We start from the raw sequence: 14,551 nt of genomic DNA, 5'->3' as shown, positions 1-14,551 counted from the left end.
TTTTAGAGGCGTCAGCTGATTTATTAGAATGCAGATAGTCAGTAATAACTGATACATTATTTTGGTTATCATTAAATGATACACTATCAGTGTTTATTCTCTATCTAGGGGTGTGTTTAGGGATATTTTTCAATACCAGAGAACAGATATTAAAGCATGATCTGATATTGTGATGGGTTTTATTTTAGGCTCAGACACGCATTTTTAGAAGAGTTTAAGTAATCAATTTGTGTAGAATGAGCATTCAGGAGGAAAGAGACATCTGTACATGAAGAAAATGATGTGTGTCTCCAGTGATCAATCAAGTTGATGCTAGCCAAAATTGCTTGAAATAATGCATGTGATTTCGTAAGGTGAAATCTAACTGAGGAGATTTAGTCTAACAATGGATCTACAAACATACTAAAATACCAACAACTATTTAACTATTTATTGCACATTAACAGTATTTAATATTTTTTTGGAAAACAAAAGGGACCCCTACTGAACAAATGAGTTTGCTATATGTAGGGAAATAGCACAATTTAGGAAAATTACCAATAGCAAACATACATTCAACAACTTAACTTAATTGGTGCAAGAAGGGTAAGTCCACAGTTAGATATTTAAAAAAAATATATCTTTATTCTATTATTTTGATATTTTTGAATTCATTATTATTTTTTAGAGAAATTTACACATTTTTCAGAATGTCAGATGCATTATAACACATTATTTACATTCACTAATCACATTCATGGTTCAAACATAGAGAGCGGATGTATATGATGATGGCTAGCGGCAGAATAGGAATAGTTCCTAATTTCTCTAAAAAATAATAATGAATTCAAAAAATATCAAAATAATAGAATAAAGATATATTTTTTTAAAATATCTAACTGTGGACTTATCCTTCTTGCACCCATTAGGGTAAGTTGTTGAATGTATGTTTGCTATTGGTAATTTTCCTAAATTGCAGTATTTAATACTTCCCATGATAAGTTTATCAAAATGTAAAATCATCTTGGATCAGAACATTAATATCAACCAAAAGAAGGGAGCATTTATCAATCTGAATTTGAACACACATAAAGAGGCCTTCAGAATCCTTTTTGAAATATAAGACATTGAGTTGTAATTTACAAGAGAAAAGTATAGCTACCCTATTTTTTGTCATTTGCTAGAGAGCCAACCCAACCAATTAGCATATATGCTAGTATATTATCTATGCGTGTCTCTTGGATAATACATATATCAACCTTAAATGTAGTTTAATAGTAAAAAATGTCAGTCTTTTAACCAGAAAATGTCATCGTTTAACATTCAGGGAAGCATAAAAATGTATTATTCATAACTTTTTCTAGTAATCATAGCTAAACTTCCATTAAGTATATTTTGATTTATGTGCATAATAAACCAACAAATAAGTAGCGCACATAAACAAACAAACAATACAAACATAACATACAAGGCCCCTAGCTAGTAATAACATTAAATGGAACTATGAGATACCAGAAGTACAATCCAATAAGAGAATACTATGCCATAGTGAACTGCTAATAGAGAAAGAGCTTTTTCAAATATGCAGATAGGAAAACCTTCAATTACTGGTAAAAACAGGGAACAGGGTTACACCGATCCAGATTTACAATCAGGTGAGAGGAAATATTTAGAAATGTCTTTCTTAGAAATTCTCATTTCAGATCGATCAGGAAGACCACAATCATAACCAGCTTCTCTAAGCCTGGAGTGTAAGTCAGAAAATTGTTTGCCTATAGCCAGTTTTTTATGCAAAGTCCTGATATATATGTGTGTGTGTGTATATATATATATATATGTATAATTGCCTTCAACTATTACGTTTGGAATCACTCTGACAGCTTTCCGGATAAGTATAAGATGATGACACAACACTTTGAATATTACTTGCCTCAGTTTGGACTCATTTAGCTTATGATGCAAGGCGTGTGCCAAAATAATGACTCATACGCTTTTTAATTAGGAAATGTACTGACTTGGATTTGTAAATTAAAAAATAGCACAGAAGGAGTTTTGTTAGCGTGTGGGTGGGGAGAGTGACACGGAGAGTGTGGGTGGCAGAACCATCACAAAAGTTGTGGGTGGGGAAAGCAGCACAAAGCATTCAGGTGGGGAAAGTAACATGGAGGGCTAGGGTGGAGTAAACAACACAGAGGACTTGGGTAGGGGAAACAACACTGAGGATGCAGGTGACGGGAAGAAAGACAGAGTGTGGGGGAGAAGCAATAGGCGAGAGACAGCAACGTGGAGCGGGCAAGAGAGAAGCACACGGACAAGAAAGCAATGCAGAGGGGGAATTACACAAGGGTGAGTGCATCATGGAGAAGGTGGAGGAGAAGCACAGAGGTGATAGAAAGCAAAACTGTGTGGTCGATGAGAGAAGTACACCAGGGATACTGCTGGAAAACAAATACTCTCTCATGGAGTACTTAACTTAAAAAAAGTAGTGGTTGAAAAGCAAGCACTGGAAGTATACAAGCAGTGCTTCATTTGAGCCGGTGGTTTCCGGGGCTCGGCACCGGCACTTGATTGTCAGCAACGGGGCCTGTGACAGTCTGCCACCAAGTGGCGCTGTCTGTCTAATTTGGAGATGACAATAACAACAGCTAATGATAAACTCAATATTCATTAAAAATTAATATTACCTGCCACTCGAGCCATTCTTATAGCTTTGGGGGCTTGAAATAGTCCTAACTGTCACACTTGTTGGTGTGACAATGTTAGTACTTGTGTAGTTACTATAATTTTCAGCATAGCAGGGGCAATGTGTGGTACAAGGTGCAGTAGCCTCCTGACGAGAGCCTGACACTTATGTTTTTGCTAAGCAAGCACTGGATACAAGTAATGTGCCCTTGCTCCTGGGAAGGTGCAAACACAAGAAGAAGAAGGAAAACAATTCCAAGGTCACATGTAGTATCCTTAAAATGTATGCCGGAGGGGAACTTTGGGCCAGATGGACTAAGGTAAGTGTTTGCGATTACCAAATAGATTTGCCTTCTAAGAAAGAGGAAAGGTGAGCTCCTAACAGAAAAATCACTTCCTTTTATACGTCTTTAGACAAACAGCTTCAAACATTAACTACACAAATACATAGTTCATAGGGTATGCACCAATGACGAACAAGCAAGAAGAAACATTTTACTACAGGTTACAGTAGAGGATTCTCTCACCAGTCTACTACATTAGACTCAGACATTCCTAGAGCCTATTCAGGATACTTTACTTTTTACAAGGTATGTTATTTGGTCTGAGACAGGTATGTTGACCTTGAATAGGTTCACTTTCTTCAGTGTGACTAGGAACGTCCCAGTCCTTTCATGGCCAAACCTACAATTCTTTATTACAGTGAAAATAATATTAGTGAAAATGATCACGTGGTATACTACAACGTCACATCCTAGATGGAAGAAAACACAGTTGTCCAAAGTTAGTATAACCTCGGTTTCTCACATGTTGAACACTACAGTAAAGAAAAACTGAGCCCACACACGTGTGGTTCCTCTGCGAGGCCCTCGTCGCAAACAGCAAGCTATTGATGGAACACCCTCCCCTTGACCCAGTCACATCCCCTCTGCAGTCACCCAATGGCAGTGGAGGAACTAGGGCGGTTCGGATGGTGGAACCTTCCCTCCATTGATCACATCGGGAAATGGTAAAGGGACGGTGAAGAAGGGAAAGACCACCAAGACCCCCTGCTCCCACCACTGATAAACAACAACGCAGGTTGTGCCTCCCTATAGTGATGGGTGGGGCATTTTAGTTGGTCTACCCCCTTGCTCTGTTCCAGTGCAGTGCCCTTTTCATGCTGGTTATGTCATGTTCTCAAAGCCACATTGCTGCCCTGCAAGGCCATGGAGATTAAATACGTCTTCCCAAGTGTATTAGGCAGAGCAACCACTTGGCAGCTGGGCTGCTGGTAAGTTTTGCATTTTAAAGTAGGTGGAACAAGGATAGTCCTGGTAATTTAAAGTGCCAGCCACCCGTCTTCCAACTTTCATTCTCTCTTTGGTCTTGTGGACTGTAAATGCAATCAAGCATTGACAAAGCCAAAATGTATGCACCACAGACCTAGATTACACATAAATGCACATACGCAGTCAAGGCAGCACACCTAGTAACCCCTGTACACACAAAGCAACACATCTGCAGACACCCACACCACATATCAGATTAACAGATGGTACAGAGACCCATGCACATTGGCCTGAAGACATACATGCACAAAGCACAAAACCAACAGGTGTACTGGTACACAATCCAACACATTGAGGCTGGTGCATAGTCAGCACTCCTGCAGTTCCACACAACACACATAGAATTCGTCAACACAGAAACAGGCAAACTTTGATCGTTGGAGAAACAAAGGGCAGCTTGACAGACGAATGGATGAATGTTGAATTTATGGTGTGGGAATTCAGCCTTCATGTTCACGTGAGATTTATCTCTTCTGCAGAGGCTTTGGCGGTGGCGGGGTCATTGGTGAGGGAGAGGATCAGTTGGGTGTTGTCGGCATAGGAGATGATGTTGAGGTTGTGCTTGTGTGCGATGGCGGCGAGGGAGCTCATGTAGACATTGAAGAGGGTGGGGCTGAGCGAGGAGCCTTGGGGTAAGCCGCAGATGATCTTGGTGGCTTCTGCGCGGAAGGGCGGGAGACGGACTCTTTGGGTTCTGTCGGAGAGGAAGGAGGTGATCCATTCCAGGGCCTTTCCTGGGATCCCGGCGTGGTGGAGGCGGGTCGTCAGGGTGCGGTGGCAGACCGTGTCGAACGCAGCCGATAGGTCGAGGAGGATGAGGGCGGAAGTTTCCCCGTTGTCAAGCAGGGTCCTGATGTCGTCGGTGGCTGCGATGAGGGCGGTCTCGGTGCTGTGGTTCGCTCGGAATCCGGACTGCGATGGGTCCAGGGAGCCGTTCGTCTCGAGGAAAGCGGTCAGCTGACTGTTGACGGTTTTCTCGATGACTTTTGCAGGGAAGGGGAGGAGCGAGATGGGGGCGGAAGTTTTTGAGGTCTGTGGGGTCTGCGGTGGGATTCTTCAGGAGGGCGCTGATCTCTGCATGCTTCCAGCTCTCCGGGAAGGTGGCGGATGGGAAGGAGTTGTTGATGATGTCCCGGAGTTGGGGTGCGATGATGGAGTCGGCTTTGTTGAAAATGTGGTGTGGGCAGGGGTAGGCAGTGGAGCCTGAGTGGATGGTGTTCATCGTGTGGGTGGTGTCTTCCGTGCTGACGGGGGTCTAGGCGCATAGGGTGGTGGTGGGGAGACAAACACCTCTAGGTGGGCAAAACATCTGCCATTCATTGCACAGTAAATGATAATGTGGAATCTCAACCTGTAGGTAGATAGGCAAGACATTAGGGGGGCTCATTATAAGTGCCCCAGAGTTGGCTATATTAAAAACTTATCAATAAGAGGGAGAACCCAATTTACTTTACAAAAATCTATTTCTATGGTGTGTGTGAATGTACCCAGGTAAATTAGTGCCCACACCACATTTCTTGGATACGTAAGTGATTATATATATATATATATATATATATATATATATATATATATATATATTCACTGAAAAAACCATAGGTTTCACACCAGTTATAGTTAGGAATTAGCATATAAAAAACCTATTAAATTCACTGAAAAAACCATAGGTTTCACACCAGTTCTAGTTATCTGCAAATTTTACTGACATAAAACCATTGAAATTCCACGTTATAGTTAGTTGGACTCACTATAACTTGCGCGTGTAATGCACTGGTGATGACGTCACATATTGCATCACTCATGACATGGTCAGTGACATCACTCATGAATCCTATATTTTATTTGTATTTTAAACAATTTTTTTTAATTTTTATTTTTGACCCTGGAGCGCTCCCAGGGCGCGCCCCGGTGAGCGCCATGGAGAGCGTAGTCGTTTGAAGCGCCCCGGTGCGCGACCCGGGAAGCGTCCCGTTAGCGCCAATGTCGCGAACGAAAACATGATCGTGACGTATCGCGTAGCCGCGTCCGCGTGATACGCACGGCGTAAGCGCACCCGGAAGCACTCGAGCGAATACGATCGCGCAACGTAAACTTCCGACGCGCTTACGCGACGCAACCCGCCCGTGGGCGCGTCGCGTAAGCGCGTCGGTCATGTGACCTGAAAATAACACTTTTAATTGGTGCAGAACAGTTTTACTTTCATAATGATGAAATCCCTGGTCTTGTGACCTGAAAATAACACTTCTCTTTGGTTCAGGCCTTTTTTTTTCCAAATGATGAAAGACCCCACCTTTTTTCCTTATTCTGACTTTGTCCTTTGACTGAGGAAGACCTGTTTGTTCCTTTCTGTACCTATTTGATCTCTGTAATGGCTTCAGTAGCAGCAGCAGCTGGTGCATCTGCACCACCACCACAACCACCAAGAGGACCATCTACAACAGTACATTGGTGGTCAAGAAGAGGAGGAGGAGGAAGAGGAAGAGGAGGATGGGAGAAGATGGCTGCCTGAACAAAATACCCCATACAAGCCCAAGTCACACATTGTATGGGAGTTTTTTTCACTCCCAGAGGGAAAGAAAAAAGTGAATGCGGCCAAGGTAACTTGCCTAATCTGTAAGGAACAACTCTCAAGGGGCAACCCAAACAAAAAGTATTCCTTTGGTAACAATACCATGATTCGACATATGATCCGTAAGCACCCTAACAACTATTCTCGTGCAGAGCTCAGGGAACTGGCCAGTAACCCCCCCAGTCATCAAGGACCACCTCCCAAAGAAACAAACCCACTTCATTGGGACCAGAAACATCAGAGATGATGCCTTGTATTCAGCAACGATTTGCTGATTTTAAAATCACTTGTACTGCATGTGGCAAGCTTATCGCCTATGGCGAAAAGAGCGTAAAGCTCATCGTCCTTGCAGGTGACAATCACAAGTGCCCCAAAAAGAAGTAATTTTTTTCTTTTTTTGTTTTTTGCTCCAGTTGAGCAAGTTTCAATTCCCTTTTTTTTGTTTCTCCCCCTAAAAAAATACAAAAAAAATATAAAACTGTTTTGAAAAGCCAAAAAAAGAACAAAATGTTCAAAAAACATTAAAAAAAATATAAAACAACAAAAAGAAGAAAAAAAACAGTTCTTCTCAGAACTACCTCCAAAAAAAGGCTTCATTTAAAAAAAACTCTGTCATTCTTTTTTCCTCATGGAACGCTCCCCGGTTCGCTCCCCGGTGCGCGTACCGGAAATTTTTTTTTTTTGCCCCGCGGGGCCCTTTCATAGCCCCCACATCAAACCTAGAGGGTCAGGGGGGGTCTACCCTGACCCCTTATGGTCATTTCCCCCCTTTGTTTTGGCCACCTCTTGTGTCTCGATCCTACCGAGACACAAGATGGCAGCCGCTCCGGACTGTTTCGAATGTTTACAGACACCTGAGAGCCAATCAGATTTCCGTGTGCACCTCGCGTGTCGCGCCCGGGGCGCTCCCCGGTGCGCGTACCGGGGCGCTGCCATAGATATATATATTTTTTTGAGCCTAAATTACTCAAAATCCACTGGAGCACATATCTTGAGACATAGCAAAGGCACATCGGGCTACCAGTCCCTACAATTTTGCCAAGTTTGGTGGAAATCCATTCAGGCTAAAAGTGAGGTCGACCGCCCTATGGAAATTAACATGGGGAAAACACGTTTTGGGACCCCCCTTTTATCATGGCCCCCGCTTGACAAATCCCCCCCAAACTTTCAGTGAAGGACCGGGGCGCCGCAAGGCCATTTTGAGGAAATTTTCAGGCAGATTCGTCAAACGGCGCCAAAGTTATTCCAAATAGAATTTTGAGATTTAACATTGAAAAAAATCCTAACTATAACTACCTACTGGCGATCGCCAGTAGGTAATATATATATATATATATTTCTACATCAAAGGTTTCTTACAAAGGAAAACACCGCACTCCAGCAGAGTTTACTTCTCTCAACGCTTTATTACGTGCAGATAAGCACCATAGACCACCACGTGCAGATAAACACCATAGACCACCACAGGTCTTTTAAAGTGCTAGTGCATATCACATTGCATAGACATAGAAGAAATCTACGTACATTTTATATAGATGTCACATTTTTTGAGGTAAACTATTGTGCATATATAATTACTGCTTAAATGCGTAAAGTCAAGTCAAGTCAAAGAATTTATATAGCGCGCTACATACCCGGAGGGTCTCAAGGCGCTTGAAGAAGGGTGGGGAGTTACTTGTCGAATATCCAAGTTTTAAGTTGCTTTCTGAATGCTAGGTGGTTCTGAGTGAGACGAAGGTGAGTGGGGAGTGAGTTCCAGGTTTTAGCTGCGAGGTAGGAGAAGGATCTACCTCCCATGGTGGTTTTATTGATGCGAGGTACGGTAGCAAAGGCTTGGTTGGAGGATCGTAGCTGGCGGGAGGGGGTGTAGAAGGAAAGTCGTGTGTTGAGGCATTCGGGTCCAAGTTCGTAGAGTGCTTTGTGTGCGTGGGTTAGGAGGCGGAAAGTAATCCTCTTATTGACGGGGAGCCAGTGGAGGTTTTTCAGGTGACTAGAGATGTGGTCTTTACGCGGGATGTCTAGTATGAGTCTAGCTCATGCGTTCTGGATGCGTTGGAGTTTTTTCTGGAGTTTTGCGGTGATACCGGCGTATAGGGTGTTTCCGTAGTCCAGGCGGCTGGTAACCAGAGCATGGGTGACCGTTTTTCTGGTGTCGGTGGGGATCCAGCGAAATGTTTTTTTGAGCATGCGAAGAATGTTGAAGCAAGATGATGAAACGGTGTTGACTTGTCTGTTCATAGAGAGTGAGGAGTCCAGGATGACGCCCAGGTTCCGTGCGTGGTCCGTCGGGATGGGTGCTTTTCCAAGGGCCTCTGGCCACCAAGAGTCGTCCCATGCGGAGGGGGAGGTACCTAAGATAAGGATATGCCCCAATGTGCCACAAAATTAGTATATATTAAACTATAGATCAAAACAGCAAGATTATCAGCTTAAATTCCTGTTGCCCATTTGGCCCCCAAATGTCCTTATTGCCATTTTCTTATAATGCAATAGATATTTAAAATAGATTACGTGCTCACCCATGTGTACCAAACCAAATCATATATGAACAATGTTAAAATCAAAAAAAACTTTCATTTTACAGCATATTTTATATCATATTTTGTTTAGGCAAACTTCACATCCTGAACCTATCCGATATTCATTCCAATTGACAATAATTGCCTATTTCTATATAGGTTACCGAATGTTAAATAAAACAGTCCTAATGTCTTGGTTCCTTTATATTTTTAAAGTGCTCTCGTGCTACAGTACTGCATTGCATTCATAAAGTGGCATTGTGCATTTCATTCCTTGAATTAATAAAGTGTCTTCATGCTAAAGTGCCTAACTTTGCAATACAAGTTCAATTGTATTTTCATTGAACAAAAAAGTGCCGTAGTCCGTCCATACTTGGATGAAATTGTCTTATACCTACATGATATAAAGCTGTAAAGTGACTTGTGCTTAATAGTGCAGGAAGTAAGGGCATTTACGGAGATTCAATATCCTAAAGTGAACAAAAGGGCGTCATTGGTTGTGCAAAAGTTCATTCAACTTTTTCTTTAGACAATTTTTCAGAGTATGTTGAAGACAAAATAAATATGTAAACAAATCCCTTTAATAAAAAATTAACCAAGCTATGTTCCATGATTTTCCCTAAAACAATTCACTAAAAGATACCTGAATACAATTACCCAAACATCTTAAAACCAATCATTAAAGAGCCATGTTCATAATACTCATTTAAGGCTAAAAGGGTTAGACCATATTTTGATATTATTTTATCATGCACATAGTAGTGATATATATATTTATATATTCCTCAGCCACAGGTACCACCCTGTGATTGCAGTTTGGGAGCTGAGGGCCTACCCACAATAAGTCTTCTCGCTCCTTCATACGTTTTATAGTCCAATGGCCATATTAAGTCTGCCCTGTCTCCATGCTCTTTCCACTCAAAAGTTTCCAATTCTGAGTTATCCTAATCACCAGCTGGTGGCGTTAACAGGGATTACAACTTGGTTCCTTAGGGTCCTCTTTGCATTGAGGAATTACTGGAGAAATGTATGTATGCATATACATATGGTATTTCTATAGCGTGAACCAAGCCAATGGGCAGCGGAGTGCTTTAAATAGCATAGTGTCAACAAGTGATGGGAGAGGAAGCTGCATTGTGGATGGTTAATACATTGCCATGTAGTGTTCTCAAAAGAGGTGAATCTTCAACTCTTTTCTAAATTGGAACAGCGTTGGGATAGTCCTATAGATACAGGGATGTTGTTTCCAGTTCCTGGGTCCATAGATGGAAAAGGCCTAATGTCTTGTCTTTGTTTTTTTGCACTATGATGGTGTCCTGTCTGCTGGTGTGCCGAAAATGGCAAGAGATTGTGATCTTAACTGCAAAATAGGCTGGATTACTGGTTGTGATGGCTTTGTAAATGAATCAGCTGGTGTTCAAGATGGTGTGTGCCAGCAAAAGGAGCCAATTGAGTTCCCTCAAGATAGGGGTGATGTGATCATATTTCCTCAGGCCCTGTATGAGTGTCTGCTGCGGTGTGTAAGATGCCCTGGAGGGGTGCCTGTATGGAGTCTGAGAGGCCATGGAGTTGGGTATTACCACCATCCAGATGCAAGAGTGCGAGGGTTTGAACAGCAGTTCTGAAGTCCTGGAAGAAACAGTTTGACTTTCTCTAGAAGATCAGTACCAGGCTGTCTTTCTGTTTTTGGCAAGATTTCCTTGAGGGTGAGGTTGGAGTCCAGGCTGAATCCAAGAGTCTTGGCTTTCGGTGAAAGTTGGGGTTCGAAGCCGTCAAGGTTCATGTGATTGAACCAGGTTTGTACTGTTTTTTGTTTGTTGTCCCTGGCAAATAACAGGAGTTCTGCATTGGTTGAGTTAAGCTTCAAGGTAGCCACTGCACTTCAGGATGATGTGCAAGCAGTGTTTACTGAGCTGGATGTCTCAAGCAGAGGAAACTTTCAAGCGCAGTTCTGTATCGTCTGTATATTGGTGAATGTTGATGTTGTTTGCTGTCAGCAGAGTACCAAGTGGCTCCATGTAAAGGTTGAAGATGGAAGAAGAATCTCTAATTCTCATCCCAATTTCTCTGTTTACTCTTCACTGCATTTGAACTGGTGATTTCAGCTGTTGATCTCTAGCTGAAATACCCTGCATTTTCAGATCTACCCAAATCCTATTATCCCAGTGGGGCCTGTGACATGAGTTACTGGTCCCATCTGGATTACTAGGGCACTTATCACCTGCAAGCTTGCACCACAGCTGCTCGAAATAAGATTTAGTCAAAAGTGATCAGTCAAAGAAATATTAATCGATTTCCTGTTTTCTTAAGATGAGGAACTGCCAACATTATGATTCAGCTGCAGAAAGAATCTGCCCTGTCCCTTACCCTCTTCGATAGCAGCCATACAGCCGCAGCAGGATAGGCCCATGAACAATTGGAAACAATGCATGTAAGAGCTCAAAGAGACATTTGAAGCAGTCCTCTGATTCAAAATATTTGTTGGAAGCACTAGGTTGAAGCACATTAATTTGGCTCGATAAAGTTGTGTAATCAGCTCAATGAACTCCCAAAATGAGAAAAGCAAATTCAGGGAACATATTAATTCATGAGCCATTCAGAAGAGCAGGGGTTAAACTGAATAGAACACGCTGTCACCTGTAAAATCAGGGGTATATATATCAATATCCATATTGTCTATGAAGCTCGCAAGAGTTAAAGGTGGGGCTACAACAAACATCAAAGACAGCTAAATAACCATTTTTTCGTTTGATAAGTATTGTGCCAAACAAAACAAGAGAGTTTTACAGCATACTCCAGGAGATGGCTCACCTGAAGAAGAATACTCCAGTGCAGCTTAACAGCACCCACGCACTCGCCGTGCCCATATCTTTCCGCCCATGAATAGGGCTTTGTATGTCTAGGGTGCTTGCTGGCTGCAGCTGATGCATGACTAAAGAATAAGTGCAGGCATAGGTGGGATAGCAAGAGGTTACAGACAAACAGCACAAATAGCCTGCACATTTGTACATGTCTGTGTTTGCAAGCCACGACACATTAAAACTAGACTTATTGGCTTTGCCAATGCTTCTTGTCACTGTCACTAGATTTAATCTTTCCTGTTTAATATGATGAAGGTGCATTAAGGTCGAGATTTTCAAATGAATGAAGAAATAGTCTGACCAATCCAATTGTTGAAGGCTAGAGATCTGTATGTGGCATTTCGTCTTGAGAATTAGTTGACGGATACAGCTCTGCTGTGGACACGGAAAGTGGAATGCCTTTTCTTCAGTGGAAGTTGAGATCTCCCAGGAAAACCTGATCACAAGAGAAGGTGTCTTGATCAACGCAACATTCAAGGAAACCATAAATAAAATACCTATTGCTGGCAGGGGGGCGAAGTAAGCTCTTCAGCATCAGCGGTGTAGATTTGCTCTTCGTGATCTCCACAGCGAAGGACCACAATGAGTTCCTGTATTGAGTCGATCAATTTCCATTTAAGGGATTCCGCGTCGATACAGGTAACCTGGACCAGACGTCTCTGTCCCGGTTCTGCAACATTTTACGATTAAGATAGTGGTATGGAAATGAGCGGAACCAGATTTTTATAAGTGCAAAAGTATCGAGGTCACCGGCTCCGGTGAGGAGAGTTGTGGAAGTTTCATTGGAGGTTGCAGAGGGCTGCTTTGATGTGATGTGTGTGAGGTCACTGAATCAAGCGAAGGTTACTCTTCTGATGTTGATTGTGTTCCTGACATCCAGCTCTGGAAATTTTGGTAATAGAATGTTTTGTGCTACCTGTGATCACAGATGTTATGGTTGTGTAGGATGCGTTAGAGGTAATATGCTCTGAAGCTGATTTGGGTTTCCGGGCTGGCTATAAGGCCTCGGTGTTTGTGGTATTCAAGTGTAGTTATAGATAGGCCAGTGAGGAATAGCATCTCTAAGGTGTAGCTACATGCATTTGCAATCTGATCTTATGTGAAGCTCTCGTTGTTTTTGGTTAGATGTGTAGGCTATTGATCTTGAGAAGTAGATGCGTTATGGGGCATATGTGTGTTACTAAGTTGTCACATCAGGTGTAAAGGGTGTACATCTGTGTCACCCTACATTTAGTTGACACCTCATTGAGGTGCACAATCGACCTCGGTGAAATAGCATGAGTGTGAAAAATGTTTTGGAACCCTAATCAGGTATGTTTGCAAAAATCAGCTTTAGTTGGAAAACCATCCTTGGTGCAAAATAAGCAAGATTGCAATCTCCCATCTAGGAGCAAAATTACACTTGGATGAAACGCCCAATGAATGTGGAAAATTACATTTGGTAGATCATCAGCAGGAGTGTGGGGATGTGAGAAGCATATATAGAGTTAGATGTAAAACCACACTAAGGGGCAACATCACTTGTTGTACATCATCAACAGATGTCTGGAAGCACTTTAGGGGAATAAATGAAGCTGCATTGCAGTGCATGGATGCTTCACTTGCAGTGGGAAGAATTCTTCACATCAAGGCCTTCATTGCAAGAAAGTTTTTCATTCTGATGGGACTGACAACAGGAATTAAGAAATCTGTGGTAACTCAAAAGGCGTTGGTGCTCCATACTGGCGACGGGCGGTGGTGAAGATTTACTATTGGACTAGGGGTCCGGAATTATGGATTCCCCATGATAATTTCATATTTGTCTTTGGGTCGCCCACTCTGAATCCCCTCCCCTTTACTCCCCCCAGACTTGCCAATTCTCCTGGTACCGGTGAGTCCGAGTGGCAGAGAAATGCATGGCACTCGTAATAAGCCCCTAATAGCAAATGGCTAACAAAATAAGACTTAACTACCCCTCTTCCCTAATCCAAAACATAAAGCACTTGTTGGAGGATGCTGACTTTGACCAGGCAATGGCTGAAGGGGTCTCACCCAAACGGACCAATGGCTGCAGGGAACTCATACAAAGTATCTCTTGCTCTGTATTTTTGAGGTTAGTGGCATGAGCTCTAGCAGAGAGCTAAGGCTGGCTGTTGCCAGACACAAAAGTTACTTCGAATGGAAGCCAAATTAACCGAAGGGAGAAGCACACCAACACACCTCATTAAAAACAATGTAAAGGCCCAGCCTCAAGGGTTATAGGTGACATCCATACCTATAGCATGCAGCCACGTGAGGGCTTAACATGCCCGCTCAGCACTCAGTCTGCAGGTAGGTATGTGTGCTGAGCTAAGCATTTGTGATCGATCAGACAGACAGATATAGCTGATGACGTAGAAAGCACGAGACGTGTAGCGAGGACCCTTGTTCTGTCCTGGAGATTACTGTTCGCCACCACTTGTATATCTTTACAGCCATTATCAATAAATGTCCCTAATCTGAAAGTGGACTCTGGGCTGTGGGATTCCTCCACGCGTTTCACCGCCGCGTGCTCAAGCTGTTCCCGCACAGTAATGCAACAAGTCGAGGCACGCGGCGAGGTTGCGTCACTGAAACACGGAGACCGGGTTT

Source organism: Lissotriton vulgaris, chromosome 7 (genome assembly GCF_964263255.1).
Source record: "Lissotriton vulgaris chromosome 7, aLisVul1.2, whole genome shotgun sequence".
Classification (NCBI taxonomy): domain Eukaryota; kingdom Metazoa; phylum Chordata; class Amphibia; order Caudata; family Salamandridae; genus Lissotriton; species Lissotriton vulgaris.
Note: the sequence above shows the minus strand (reverse complement) of the source record.